At 35.5% G+C, this 15,308-nt stretch overlaps 1 protein-coding gene across 5 annotated transcripts in view; it reads left to right on the top strand.

The window, feature by feature from the left end:
- Positions 1 to 5,087: 5,087 nt before the first annotated feature.
- The window catches only part of LOC149800553 (solute carrier family 33 member 2-like), a 44,025-nt gene continuing 33,804 nt past the window's right edge, over positions 5,088 to 15,308 (top strand). Inside the window, exon 1 of one of the 5 annotated variants that reach the window (XM_089954493.1) lies at positions 5,088 to 5,176. The gene's annotated coding sequence lies outside the window, so the exon portion shown is untranslated. The other 4 variants (XM_089954497.1, XM_089954494.1, XM_089954492.1 and 1 more) reach the window with 4 other exon arrangements.

Here is a 15,308-nt window from a genome sequence, read left to right as displayed (position 1 = left end):
TCCTAAAATTCTCGAGATTAAACTCAAAACCACAAAAGATCTCGGCAGAAAAATTATAGGTAAATTTACTCAACGTGGTGCATATGATCATAAAAGACATCACGCACGATTAATTTTAGATGATGCCGAGTACGATTTTATAATCGCTGATACAACAGCGAGAAATATATTTGTAAATCGAGAAAATGTTTATTTATCCGACTGAACAAAATTGGGCACGATCGTTAGTTACATAAATGACGTCTCCCCACAATATACTCATCTAAGATCTTCCATGTTGGCTTATGTTTCTATAAATTTATTATCGATGATTAATAGATTTCCCAAGACCGCAGTCAGAGTCGCAACAGATTCGTTTTATATTTCGAGTAAATATTTAAAATCTGTTATGAAATTTACAAGTAATGATGAACGATGGGGTTCGTGGAGGATAAAAAAAGAAATATTACACAATTACACAGAATCAGCAGATGTTCCAATGAGAGATTTTTATCGTAAGGGTAATAAAATATCAGAAATGTCGAAAGCGCCGCCGGTGAGTGATCCAATAACCAGATATAAGACAGTATATCTCAATGGACCTGGTGGATGCGGCAAAACGACTCGAGCAATTAATGTTTTTAGAAATTCAGATATGATCGTGCTGACACCCACACATAGACTTGCACGCGAGATGAAACAACGGCAAGTACAATCGTGCACGTATCATAGTTTCTTTCGGTGGCGCGGGGATACATGGACTCCTGAACGAATGGGAGAAAAATATATACCTAAAATAATTATTTGGGATGAGATATGCACAGTGTCATTAGATACATTAAAAACGTTTCTTGATTGGTTGTTGACGAAAAATACCGCTATAATAATGTATGGCGATCATGGTCAACCACCGCCTTTTGTTGGACCATCTCCACATGATTGGTTAAAAAATTTCGTTGATTATTACGAAGAAATAGATGATGATCATAGAGCTCTCGATGCAAATTTAAAGGAGTTTAAAAAATTAATCAGATTACAATCAAACAAAATTCAGTGTGAAATAATACGTGGAGTGATCTCAGAGACCTCAATGAGTGATTTTTTAAATTTATGGAGACCCAACGATTTGATAGTAGCAAGCAGAAAAATAATCAGAGACGCTTTACAACAGCAGTTATTTCAGCTGCATAAAGAAAAATACTCAGAATTACCCGTACCGTTGTGTTATAGACCATCAGATACACGAAAACAGAATATTAATGTTGATATTCCAGGACAGACTGAAAAACAGAATCTCGTATTAAATGATATTGTCGCTGTTGATATCAGTGTAGTCGAAGATGCATTACACGCTGACAAATCTCCATGGGTGTTGGGATACGCTATGACGATCCACTCGTCTCAGGGATTAACTATTTCTGACACACGAGTCTGGATTGTAGACGATCACATCGAGTGGTCAAATTTAGTCTATCTAGCGGTATCGAGGGTCAGAAAAATATCTCAATTACGTAGAATTATAATTCCTGAAATCGTTGATAAATTTAACATCATCGATGATGATATAATAAGAAAAAAATTAATCGGATACAAACAATCTGATAAAAAAAATAAACGCGACTTTGATCTTGATGTTGAATTTATTATTGAGTTAAAACAGCAGCAGAATAATCATTGCACAAGTTGCAATTGCATAATGCTGTGGAGGTATTCGAGTAATGATTCAAGACAATTTACCGTAGATAGAAAAGATAATAATCGCGGTCATACACGAGAAAATATCATGTTGACCTGTCTCGAGTGTAATCGACGTAGAGGCGCCAGCGCTAGTTAAGTGATCGCGGTGGTAGTTGTGTATCCGTGGTGATTATTTGTAGTTGTTCACGTACAAATCCGCGTTGAGGAGCAGCCGAATCTAATCTGTAGATTGCAGGTCTACCTGGCGATCTTGTCACGATGGATATTTTGTGTGTGGTAACACTCCAAATAGGATCAGTCGCTCTCGCGCTACCACCTTCAAGTTCACCAGGCTCATATAAATATCTGACTCTGACATCACCCAATATTTTTTGTTTTTCAACATCTTTTCGTTGTGTTGGTATATTTTTTTCGTAATTGCATTAATGGGTTTCATGTTGGTTGTTCGTGTGATCTCATTATTTAATGCAGCTATCACGTTTGGTAATCTTGCAACCCATTCGCGAGATCTTTTATCCTGAATAAATTCCCTCGCGTATTGATATCCAAATAACCGCTCGGCAAGTGTTCGATTAAATCGCTCAACAATTGCCTGATCACGGTGAATTGCAGTATGCCCTCGTCGTATTTTGGTATTATGTTGTTTCATCAATGATGATACTGGACCAAGAAATTCCTTACCAGGATCAACCTGTAGTAGCTGTGGCCATCGCAGACCACCTCGTGGTCCACCACCTCGTTGATAAATTCGTTCAAACGCATCGGCTACTTCAGATGATGTTTTCGTCGATAACGGTTCTGCTTCTTTATATCTACTTGCAACATCAACTACGGTTAACGCGTATTTGTATGTTTTTCCACGCACAGTATCATGCGGTAAAAACAGAATATCAGCTTGATGAACTTCGTTAAGAACACTGACATCGAAATACGCGTACTGAATTTGTTTAGGACGTGGTAGATAAATTTGCCATATTGCTTGTTTGGATAACCACGCTTTAGCAGTAGAATGTTTAACCGCTGCTGCATCAGCAAGTTTACCAATTGCTGCTTTGCCTCTCCAGTATCCTCTCGGTGAATAATAAATCGATTCCATTTATATATTACCAGCCCCAAGCGCTAATTTACCTTTCATCGCAGATCTTACTAACGAATTAGCTAATTTTTCTTTAATATTTTTATTTTTTATAGAATCTAGCGCGTGAATTAATTTCACATCTGCAATATGTCTATCTTGTAGATTTTTACTTTTATATACAACATCATGAGCGTGACAAGCTTGATCAATAGTGTTTATTGGTTCCTCGCCTGGTTTTGGTTGATCCTGATTATCGAGCCTGATATCAAGTCTGGTACCGGGACCGCAATAATTATATCCTGGTAGATGTTTTTCTCCGCTGTATTTAGCCCATGGAGCACCTGGAAACTTTGACATCAAATTAGCAATATCACCACCGCGCTTATTAGGTAAAAACGAAAATTTCTTCCTACCGCACACAGAACATTTTCCACCATACGCTATTTTTTTATTTTTTGTTGTAACCGTAGCTAAATCAACAGTTGGAGTTTTAACTCTACAGCGTAAACAATATAAACTCATGATATAATATATATGGATATAATTGATTTCTCAGCAACAAGAAAACGAGAACCTGTTAAGCATCATCCTGCGCTACCGAACTCCATCAGAATGATTATCATAGGGCCATCTGGATCCGGTAAGACGCAATTATTACTTAATTTAATAATGAGATTGTTGAAATGGGATAAATTGTATTTAGTAGCACCATCCGCTGATGATCAACGATGTTATGATGTACTTAAAGATTTCAGTGAAAACGCGCGATTACTGGACGAGGGTAATGATGTTATAGAGTTTATAACCGATATTAATGAAGCACCGTCCGTAGATGTTTTAGACGGATTTATCAATAATTTAGTTGTATACGACGATGTGATGCTAGATAAACAATCAAATCCAGCTAGAATATTTTCCCGAGGTAGGCATAAAAATACAGATGTGATCTATGTTACTCAACGATATACACAAATTCCGAAAGTAATCAGGGACAACTGTAATATTTTATTTGTATTTAATGGTGTAGACACACACACGCTGCGAAATATTCATCAAACTTGGTGTGGTGGTGACATGGATATAATTAAATTAAAAAATTTCTTCTCACGAGCGCAAGCTACTCCGCATGGATTTATAACAATAAATTTACATGATCCTAGAACAAGATATCGTGTGGGTCTTGATAAAATCTTTTAATTAATCGCAGCAGAGAGGGCACCTACCAATGTTGGTCGTCCAGTAATTAAACAAAAAAATAAATAAACACGTAGAGTACTTTATTTTTTCAGCTACCTTTTCGAACTAGGTCTTATTGATGGGGTTGGTTTCAACAAAAAATAAAAACCTCCCAGGAAACGTTTATTTGAGAAAATCTGGACCTTTCTACAGATTTTTTTTTTTTTTTTGTTTTATTTGTTTGTCGTAATCATATGGTCTGTTCGCCCTCTCTGCTGCTTATCGCTACGATGTCTGCAGTGTGGCAGTTTATAGTGATGTCTAGCACTTGGGCATCATGCCGCAGACATGTAGCACGATGTCCCACCCAGTCACATTATCCTGACACTGTGCTCACTAGTCCTAACTATAAACCTCTTAATGATGAGCGAGGCAGCTGTTAGTATAATTTTTGTAAGTCTTTGGTATGACTAGGCCGGGGATCGAACCCACGACCTCCCGCATCCGAGGCGGACGCTGTAACCACTAAGCCACCGGAGCAGTTCGTATGGAAGGTGAAGTTGTTTTCATTTAAAACATGCACAGTGGAGAGAATGTTGGAATACCTCTTTGATATATTAATGTAATGTGGATGATATTTCTTAGGATATTGTACTTTTGGAAACTGTATATGATCTAAGCACACTGCTGACTAAAATGACTGTACCCTTATGCTAAAAAAAATAAGCCTGAATTAGTCTAAAGTACACTATCCATATCAGCTATTAAAAATAGGGAACATGAATTTTGCCAGACTAGACAATACCAGCTTCTGAAAGTGCATTGAATGAATTACCAAATATATAAAAAGTGAAAAAAAGGTTATCGGCTCTTTTTTATAAAATTTACCTCTGAAGTTGAGGAAGTGAAAATGACCAAGTGGAGCTAGCACTTTTTTGAAAGATGCACATCTTGAGTAAAGCCAAGCTGTATACGCTATAACCCATATTACACACATCAATCATACACCAAATTAAAGAGAACTGAAGGTTCTTTGAATTATACCTAAGATATACAAGCTTATTTTCAAATAGCCAGTATAACCAGTGATAAAAGCCGGGGAAATTCCTTTTCTTTAAAGTTCTAACCCACGCAAAATACGAAACTGTAGAGCGCCACCTTAGTATAGCGGAGTGCAACGCAGGGAGCATACTAAGCAGAGAATTAGACTAACCATTTGGCGGTTCTTTATACTATACGTTATTGGTAAGAATTTGATACGGCTCAGTGAAGATTTTTATAAAAAGACCACAAAACGTGTGGGTCATGGAGGGTTTCGTGCGAGAGAGGTTTTATTTATGTATCTAAATATAGAATGCGCCAAGAATATTTTGGTGCTTATCTTCGTTTCTTGGGAATAGAGTTGTATTATAGCATCCCCTCCGTCTCATCTTTAATCGGAAATGCGTGTCAGTTCTCTCCCTTGAGCACCTAGTAGAGGTAGCTATCACAATCTGACGTTTTATCAATAAAGTACAACGAAATCTGTGACAACACGAAATCTAGTCCTACGGTGTAAGACATATCACATGTTGGTTTTAATCAAGTGCTATAAACATAAGTATCAGCGTCAGGTCTTACATGTAGCACTACACGAAATCACCTTATCTGCATAATAAATATATTTATAGCACATTATGGTGATTTATTGTACTTCACTGACAAAACGTCAGACTCCATTGGTAGCCACTATATACTTCATCATCAATAAATATAAATATCGTTGCTACCGCTATCAGTAACCAGCATGTTGTTTTTAGCCTGCTTGATACCTTTGGATATGAAATTAATGTAGTAGTAAAAAAGATTAATACAGATTTACACTTGTATCTTTACAGATCAGATATGATTGTTTTCTGTTTAAAGAATAAGACCCCACCCCACCCTGTAATTATTTAAAAGAAAGTTTTTAAGGTTACTCACAGCTCAGGCTGTTGTAGCATCCATACCCCCTGCATAAACATCTTCATTTGTCTGTGATTTTATTGTTATTTTACAGTTTAAAATTAACTAATATTGTTATGACAAAAACATGCCAGTACAATTAAACTTTTATGATGCAATAAAGCAACTGCAAAATAAATAAATTAATAAAAATAAAAAGTATATACAGTACTGTATTTAACTTTTCATTGTAAATATTAGAGAAAAATAAATATTTTATGTAGACTTAGAGTCATAAAACAATATTTTTGGATGAATTAGTCTAAATAAATTTTCATACAGGTAGGCATTTATAAGGAATAAATACCTGGATTATCTTGTTACATTTTCCTTATAGATTTCTTTTAAAAAGTAAGGAGGCAGATGCTACCAATCCCTTTTGTTTTTCACTTTCACATGAATAAAACATGAATAAAAACAAGCTTTACACATAATTTGGCCTTTTGATTGGACATACACTCAGTTGTAAATTCTGAGTAATTAAAGTTGCAAATTCTGGATTGGTCGAGACACATTTCCACAAAATTTCCTGTTATATACCACATATATTTGTACATTATGCCTCAAGAACAGTCTGGTTATATTTTCTAGCGACTGTTTCAGCAATTAACCCTAAAAAAAACAGTCCATTACAGGATTTGTTTTCAATATTCACACTGTACATAAAATGCTCACTTTTTGGAAAATTCTTTTTTTTTTGCAGGCAATAAAATAAGTTGTTTGCACTTGCTATGAGCAAAAAGCATGAAAAGGAATATACTTTATTTGCTAATTTGTTATATATAATTCTTTGAGCTTCCCAAGTATACCATATTTATTAACCTGAAATGAAATTTTAAATTTGGCCTCTATACCTAGATAATGTGGAGAGCGACTTGTATAGTCTGTTAATGGCTTTGATGGCCTAGTGGTTAGAGCATCTGCCCTGGATGCAGGAGGTCGTGGGTTTGAACACCGGCCGAGTCATACCAAAGACTTCTAAAAATGGTACTAACAGCTGCCTCGCTAGGCGATCAGCATTAAGAGGTTAGTGTTTGGACTGGTTGGCCTGGTGTCAGGATAATGTGACAGGGTGGGTCATTATTGCTACATGTCTGCGGCATGATGCCCCAGTGCTAGACATCACTTTAAGCTGCCACACTGCAGACATCGTAGTGATATCACTGGAAAAATTGTTAAAGCTACGTTAAAAATCTAACACACACATGCACACATTATTCTGGAATTCAACACACATATGCACCCCCATATATAATTTTTTTCATTTTGCTTATTAATATCATTATATATGACTTGTGCATATTGTACGGTGTTATGTTAGAGATAAAGAACACTGCAATGCTCAGATATTTCATTAACATAATTTGGTCAGACATGAATATTAATCATATTTCTATATGATTTGTTAAAAATGTTATATCTTTAAATTTCTCTTTTTTCTTGCCTGGCCTATGTTAAGACCAAAAGATTTCTTTCCCTTGATGATTACTGACAACAGAATAAACTCCAAATCTTAAACAATGCAGGTTTTTATTTTGTATGGTAGTCTTGGGGTGTTTAAACAAACCTTTATAAACTAGATAATGTTTTCGTTCCATGCCCTGTTATGAAGCGTTGTCTTAAAACCACCAGAGAATGCATCTCTTAAAGGTGTAATGACAACAGCATTTGTTTACACTTGTTAACACTAAATTTATATGAATTGGCATATGTGTGGCAGATTCTATCGTTTTAGATTGAAACAAGTATACAATAATGATTTTTTTAAACTTAAAGTCTAATTCACTTTTTTCCTTGAGTCCTCTTCTTTACCAACTACTCTGATGAGAAATAATAAGTATCCAGTCAGTATGACTTAGTAATAATAATAATAATAATGCTTTATTTATAGAGGGTGACTCATTAGTCAAGGACTATTCTCCCTTGAGGCCCTCTTAAGGAGAGTATAACAATGCACATTATATGAAGATGGCAATAATTACTGTTTATTTTAACATGTTTAGTATTAAAATACTAAATTCCATTATCTGTTAGAAACACATACATGCTCATGATATCTTTTCTTAAATACTCTAATATTTTCAGCAGATTTTACATGTAGTGGAAGCTTATTCCACAGAACTGTACCAGAGTATTGAAAACTCTTTTTAAATTGCTCTGTTCTTGGTTTTGGTATTAGAAGGTTTCCATGTGATATTGATCTCAACTGGTATTGTGCTGAAAAAGGCCTGAATAAGTCTTGAAGATACTCTGGTGCAGTTCCATGTAGACATTTATATAAAAGAACTGCCTTGTGAAAATATATCCTGTCATATATTGTGAACCATTTGAGTTCTGTAAATAATGCTTTTGAGGGATGATCAACAGATGCATCTAAAATTACACGTGCTGCTCGTTTCTGAAGTTTATAAATCCTGTCAAGCTCAGATTTGGCACAGTTTCCCCATACATTAGAACAATAATCCATTGTTGGAAGAATATGTGACTTGTAGTATAGACTGCGAGTTTCCATAGGTAAATATTTCTTGATTCTGCTGAGAAGGGCAATTTTGGATGACAGTGTTTTACAAAGCTTATCAATATGGTCATTCCATAATAAATTATTATCTACAGACACACCTACAAGCCTTTCATGTTTGACATTTTCTAATGGATGATTATTTATTGCAAGAGACAGTTTTGGGTTCCCTGACTTGTGTAGCTTTTGTGATGTCCCCAAAATCATACATTTTGTTTTACCTTCATTAATTACCATCCTATTTTGTTGTGCCCAGTTTTGGACTCTGATAAGGTCTGAGTTTAATTTCATTTGGATAACTTCAGTATCAGAACTAGATGTATACAAAGTTGCATCATCTCCAAACAAATCTGTGTGGATTCATTATTTAATGGTAGATCATTGATATAGATAAGGAAGAGGAGAGGGCCCAAAACTGAGCCTTGAGGGACTCCTGAAAGAATAGTGCAAGTTTGAGAGCTAATATTGCCAATGCTTACTTGTTGAGACCTTTGGTTTAGGTATGATCTAAACCAGTTTAAAGAAGGATTGTCAAATCTGTAACAGTTCAACTTTTGCAGCAGAATTTCATGATCAACAAGATCAAAGGCTTTCTTGAAGTCAAGGAAAACAATCCCAGTCATATGTCCATTATCCATTTCCTTCAGCCAAAGATCAATTAATTTGGTAAGTTCTGTTTGGCACGAGTGGTACTTTCTAAATCCTGATTGAGCTTTATGAAATAGAGAGTATGTTTCGAAAAATTTATAGACCTGAATGGCTACATGCTTTTCAAATAGTTTTGTCAATACAGGTAGAATTGATATTGGTCTGTAATTTCCTGGATCCTCCTTTTCTCCTTTCTTAAAGATAGGTGTAACCTTTGCACATTTCAGTGTTTCTGGAAAATTACCACTCATTATACTTGAATTTATGATATGCGTTAGTGACTTTGTTATTACTGGTGCAGCAATTTTAAGAATTCGTAAACCAATACTATCCAATCCAGAGGATTTATTAATATTAACCTTAATTAGCATATCAAAAACATCAGCTTCACTAACATTAGCTATTGAAAAATAATTATCATCAGGAATTTTAGCTTTTATAAATAATAGAAAAGCATCAAGTTCAATTGGGATATTAGTCTGGTTCTGAATACTCTTACTGGAGATGCTTATGAAGAAATTGTTGAACATTTCCACGATGTCTTGTTCAGATGTTACTATATCATCATTTTGCTTAAGTCTAGGGGGAAGACAACTGTTCTTGTGTGGGTTCAGCTCTTTTAGATGCTTCCACAATGTTTTGGTTCTCTTACTTTCATTAATAGCCTGTTTATAGTAGTTCTCTTTTGCCTTATCTATCAGGTGCTTGGTTTTATTTCTCCACTTTCTATAGCTTTTCATGTCTTTTTTCTTGTGGAAATTATCTCTTAGGTGCCTAGCCTCATTGATCTCAGGGGTAATCCACTTGGGTGTAATTGGTGTTTAACCCTTTTTGTTTTAATTGGGGCATGCTTGTCTAAGGCTGCATTGAACATCTGATACCATTTGTCCAAGGCAGTGTTGACATCAGCTATAGTGCACACTGATTGGAAAGGTTTGCAAACTAAATCATTTAAGAACATTTCCTCATCAAACTGTTTGAAGTCCCTGTATTGAATTTCAATGTGTTGGCCATTTTTAGATGATTTCGGAACATGTCTAGTTATACAGACTGGGTAGTGGTCACTCAGTGCATACACTGGTACCTTAATTTCACTTACGTTTTCAGGTTTATTAGTATAGACATGATCAATGATAGTAGCACTTTTATCCGTTACTCTAGTTGGGGTGTTAATTAATTGAGTAAAGTTGTAAGTTTCAAAGCTACTTATCCATGTTAATGGTGGAGTTTTCATATAGTCAATGTTAAAATCACCTAATATGACAATTTCTAAATCTTCCTTAAGTAATGCTTTTTGAATTTGAACCTCAAATCTATCAATCCAATCAGCTGTGGAACTAGGTGGCCTGTAAACCGAACATAAGAGTATTGGCTTTGATTGGGCAAGGGTTACTTCGATCCAGATACTCTCTACCCCAATAGGCTCTAGATCAACACGTCTGTTATAACTAATGGAACTGTCTACATAGAGAAGAATACCCCCACCCCCCATGGATTCCCTATCTTTTCTTTCAAAGTTGAACCCCTGTATTTGGAGAGCCAAATCATCAGTATCGTCGGAAAGAAAGGTTTCACATAGACCTAGAATATTGACTGATCTAGTTTGCTGCAATATTAACTTTATCTCATTCAGTTTAGGGATGATGTGTTGAATATTTAGGTTGATTACTTGCAGACCTCTTTTGAGGAGGCTAAATACATGACAATTTTGCTCAGAGGATTGATCTTCAGACAAGGCAGTAGGCAATGTATTGTTTTTAGACTTGACAGATTTCTTTACATTGCCTTGATTATTTACATAAACATATGAAGAAGATAACATACAAGATCCATCTGTTGTACCATGACCACATGTAGTGGATATTTGAGAATGTTCAATATGAGACTGATTTACATACATACAAGAAGACATTGACATATTAGACACTTGGGGGGCCTCAGAGGGAGAAGTAACTTGAACAGTATCACACAGTTGTTTACATGTTAACAAGTTGCACTTTGTACACAAATCAGATAGTGCCTGAAACCTGTTTATAGAATTATAATTATTGCATTGAAAAGTATACACATATTCTAATGCATTTTGTTGCTGGATATGTGTTGCATAGGCCTGTACATCATAGCCTTCTACCTATTGGTATGTGCACAACTTTTGCTTATATCCTAGTTCGTTACAAAGATGGCAGCGAATCTGTTTTCCATGCAGACACCGCTATGTTACATGACCGTGCTCTCCACAATACAAGCAGTTGTCTGACTCATGCCTAACCCCTTTTATAAGTCTTATGTACTGGTCTATATTCCTAAGGAGCATGGCAGTACCTCTGTTGGTCAAGTGGATTTGGTCTCGCTGGTACAATTGTTGGTTCACTCGATTGTCTTTGAAGAAGGTCCAGTATTGCGGAACAAAGAGTATTTGGAAATTTTCACACAACATACTTAGGGTGTCATTTAGTTGCGTCATAAGTGCATCCCTTCTTGGTGGTAGACCTGAGATGATTATTTTACACTCTGCGTTTTTGGACCTGATGGCATACAACAAACTTTCATAATCATCCTCAATGCCCTTCAAAGATTGGCCATTACTGTAATTATTGCCACCAATGAGAAGAATTACAGTATGATATGGTGACATATCCATTTCCAATATTTTTTCTGTAATAGTGGTAATAGTAGCACTTCTATGAGTTTTTACGTCAGTTTTATATAACCCTCTTGTTCTTACTCCTTTGATTATTGATGATCCTATGAGAAGAGATCTGTCTTTAACTATGTTGTTGATTTTGACCAGTGGGGGGTTCAGATGCATTGTTCGAACTTCTTAATTTCCATGACTAGACTGAATGAGAGTTTGGTGACTGCAGTATTTAGTATTTGTATTTAATTTAGCTCCTTGTTGTGGGTAATTGGAGGTTGTCTTTAGAACAGTTTCTTCAGTACCTGGATTTGATGTCGAATGAGACACATGATGGTCAGTGTTTACAGCATGTGCTTTAGCTAACTTTTGGCTCTGCCCATCTAATACCTGTAGAAGAGACTCATCTTGTTTAATTGGTGTGGTTGCATCTGTTTGTGTGCATAATGATTTTTTTCTAATAGCTGGTTTTGGTATGGTCTGAGTGCCCTGACATGCTTTCTGGTCCTTTGACATGTTTGTGTATTGTGTTGTCTGGGTTTTCTGGCACACTTTTTTGGCACCTGGTTTATCCATTTGAACACTGTGTAGACTCTTTGATTTTAGTGCAGAGAGTTCCTGTTCTAACCTTTCTACTTGGGCCTGGAGAATACTTATCACTACTAAGCACTGTATGGAGGTACAAGGCTGGTTATGGGTTCCATGGAACTCAGAGGAATTTGTTGCACCTATCATAAACTGGGGTCCTGGAGTTTCCTCCACATTGATAGCAATCTGACTTATTTCATGTAAAGCTGTGTTACTGTTGACTGGATTTGGAAATCTGTGGGCTTCAGGGATGGGTGTTGAAGCCCTTGGCTGAGAGGTAATTGATTTCAATCTGGTGTTGTCTACCATTTGCTGACAAGTGCTGATAGCCTGGCTCTTGTACATGAATTTTACCAGTTGTTATGTATAGAGTTACTGTGGCAGAATCTGTATCCATGGACTTATAGATCAGTCCATTGTGTGAGTGTCCCTGCTGGAAGTGTAGATTCTCATCCAAGAATTTCTTGATTGTTGGAATATTGTTGGAGTCAGCTGTGATTGTTATACTCTGCATATTATGTTGGATTTTAAGAAAACTTGGAACTGAAGAGGAGTCAGCCATGTTGGATTTTGGTGTTACACAATCTTGGTAGGTTGAATCTATTTAAAGTGAATATTTCTCTGCAGTATTGAGTGTGTCTATATCCTTTGTATCATTTAAGAGATCATCTTGGGTAAATCCTGAAAATGAATCTGATTTGAAATATGAGTAGATCCACTGAGACAGTGAAGAAGTGGCCATATTTGTTTTACTGTTCTTTTGTCTGAATATGAAAAAATGCAAATCTGTACTTATATCCACAGACTGAGTTTACTAAGTTACCCTGACACTTTTTGCACTGCCTAAATTAGTTGCTGGTAGCGCTTATAACTAGTATATTTTCTTCTGTACAGCTGTATTTCCGAATGTTTAAGGAGCTGGTTAAGAGTCTCATACCATGGCGGCCATTTTTTGATAATCATGATAATCATATACTTACATTGGATAATTGACTTACACTCAGTATGGCAGTGTGACTTATTGGATAATTGATTTACACTCAGTATGGCAGTGTGACTTACATTGGATAATTGACTTACCCTCAGTATGGCAGTGTGACTTACATTGGATAATTGACTTACACTTAGTATGGCAGTGTGACTTACATTGGATAATTGACTTACACTCAGTATGGCAGCGTGACTTACATTGGATAATTGACTTACACTCAGTATGGCAGTGTGACTTACATTGGATAATTGATTTACACTCAGTATGGCAGTGTGACTTACATTGGATAATTGACTTACCCTCAGTATGGCAGTGTGACTTACATTGGATAATTGACTTACATTTAGTATGGCAGTGTGACTTACATTGGATAATTGACTTACACTCAGTATGGCAGTGTGACTTACATTGGATAATTGCAACATTTAAACTTTAGAGTGATGGCTTGCATTTTTGATGATTCATGTGGGGCTGTCAAAACATATTCACAGATTGCTTAGTTATTATTACTTCCTAGAGTAAATGAATCTTGATATTTAATGTTGACCTTTTAATATCCCTAATTTGTAGATAGTATGATGATAAGAAATCATAAATAAAACCCAAACTCTTGTTATTTTGTCCCTGGAGTTCTGAACTTCTAAAGAAATGAGCTAACAGAAATGCCTGTAAGACAATACAAGAAAAATGGTTGATAATGATGCTGTTGGTTTTCAACTGCACAAATAAAGTATATATTGTCATAAATGAACTTTTAAATGAAAGTTATGGTATGTAATAATATTTTAAATACAATAAAATTATGCTTTATTTATCTTTTCTATATGCAGATGAATCTAGAGTTGCAATATTGTATTTTATGCCTGTTTATATAAGGTTCTGATATACAAAATTATTCCAGTTTTAATATCAGTCTTTATGGAATCACTTTTAGTTGTGTTCAGATATAATTTTAAAGGAATTATTTATTTAAATTATTGGAAGTAACAAAGTTCTCATTGACAATTTGGACTAAAACTGTACTATTTTGAGATTATTGTGAATTCATTGAAAGACATTCTGGATTATATCATTGTGATACATTAAGATTATTGGTATATCAGCATATTTAAGACAATTAGTACATCAGCACATTCAGTGTTTTATCTACCTACATGTCATGCATCAAATATGTGGATTCATCCGATTTGATGCACAAAAATAGCTGCCGTTACGTAAATTTACACACCCGAATGTTACGTTTTATTCATTAACAAAAAACAAAGGTTCGGTATGAAAATCATCACCTGGCCCAGTAGATAAATTTACACACCCCAATATTATGTTTTGTTGATTAAAACAGAATTAAGGTTTGATCTAACTACTTTAATGGCTAGATTACAACTCTCTCAAGTGGAAAATATGCTCACATCAGTTTCTTATGCTAATGTTAACATAACACATAGGGTTAAAACTGAGTGTGGAGCCTGGAGCTGACCTTATGTTACCTGTAACTGTCACATCATTTGTGGCAACAGATTGTTGGAACCATATAATCACCATACTGAAGAAAGAGGTGGAAAATAAGCACATGATTTTAAAGTGATTCTCACGAAAAACTACTATTTTATGCGCAGCTTTGTCATGCATTGAAGCAACAATTTCTGTTTGCTCAATTTTATGTCTTGCATTGTTCCAGTATACTGTCAGCATTCAAATGAAAATGGCATACAAGGCAAAAAAAATTAAAATAGATCCAAAACAAGTGAAATTAGCTTTTGGACCGCACTTATGACCAACCAATGATAATAGCAGAGGTCTTGCTTGGATTTTAAATCTAGGAGTCCAGACACCTATTTTGAGAAAAAAAACAGGAGTCCCACCAGCAAAAGCTGCATTCCTCTACCAGAAGCATGTTGGGCATACCTGAAGTGGCTAAATTTCCAGATGAGTAGAACCAGTGGTTGCCATTAAGTTTAATTTTCTAACTTCTTTGCACCACTGACATATAGCAATTGTTTGTCTATTAAAGTGA

Source organism: Sinohyriopsis cumingii, chromosome 4 (genome assembly GCF_028554795.1).
Source record: "Sinohyriopsis cumingii isolate HCF-2022 chromosome 4, ASM2855479v2, whole genome shotgun sequence".
NCBI lineage: Eukaryota > Metazoa > Mollusca > Bivalvia > Unionida > Unionidae > Sinohyriopsis > Sinohyriopsis cumingii.
Note: the sequence above shows the minus strand (reverse complement) of the source record. Positions and strands in the feature narration are given on the sequence as shown.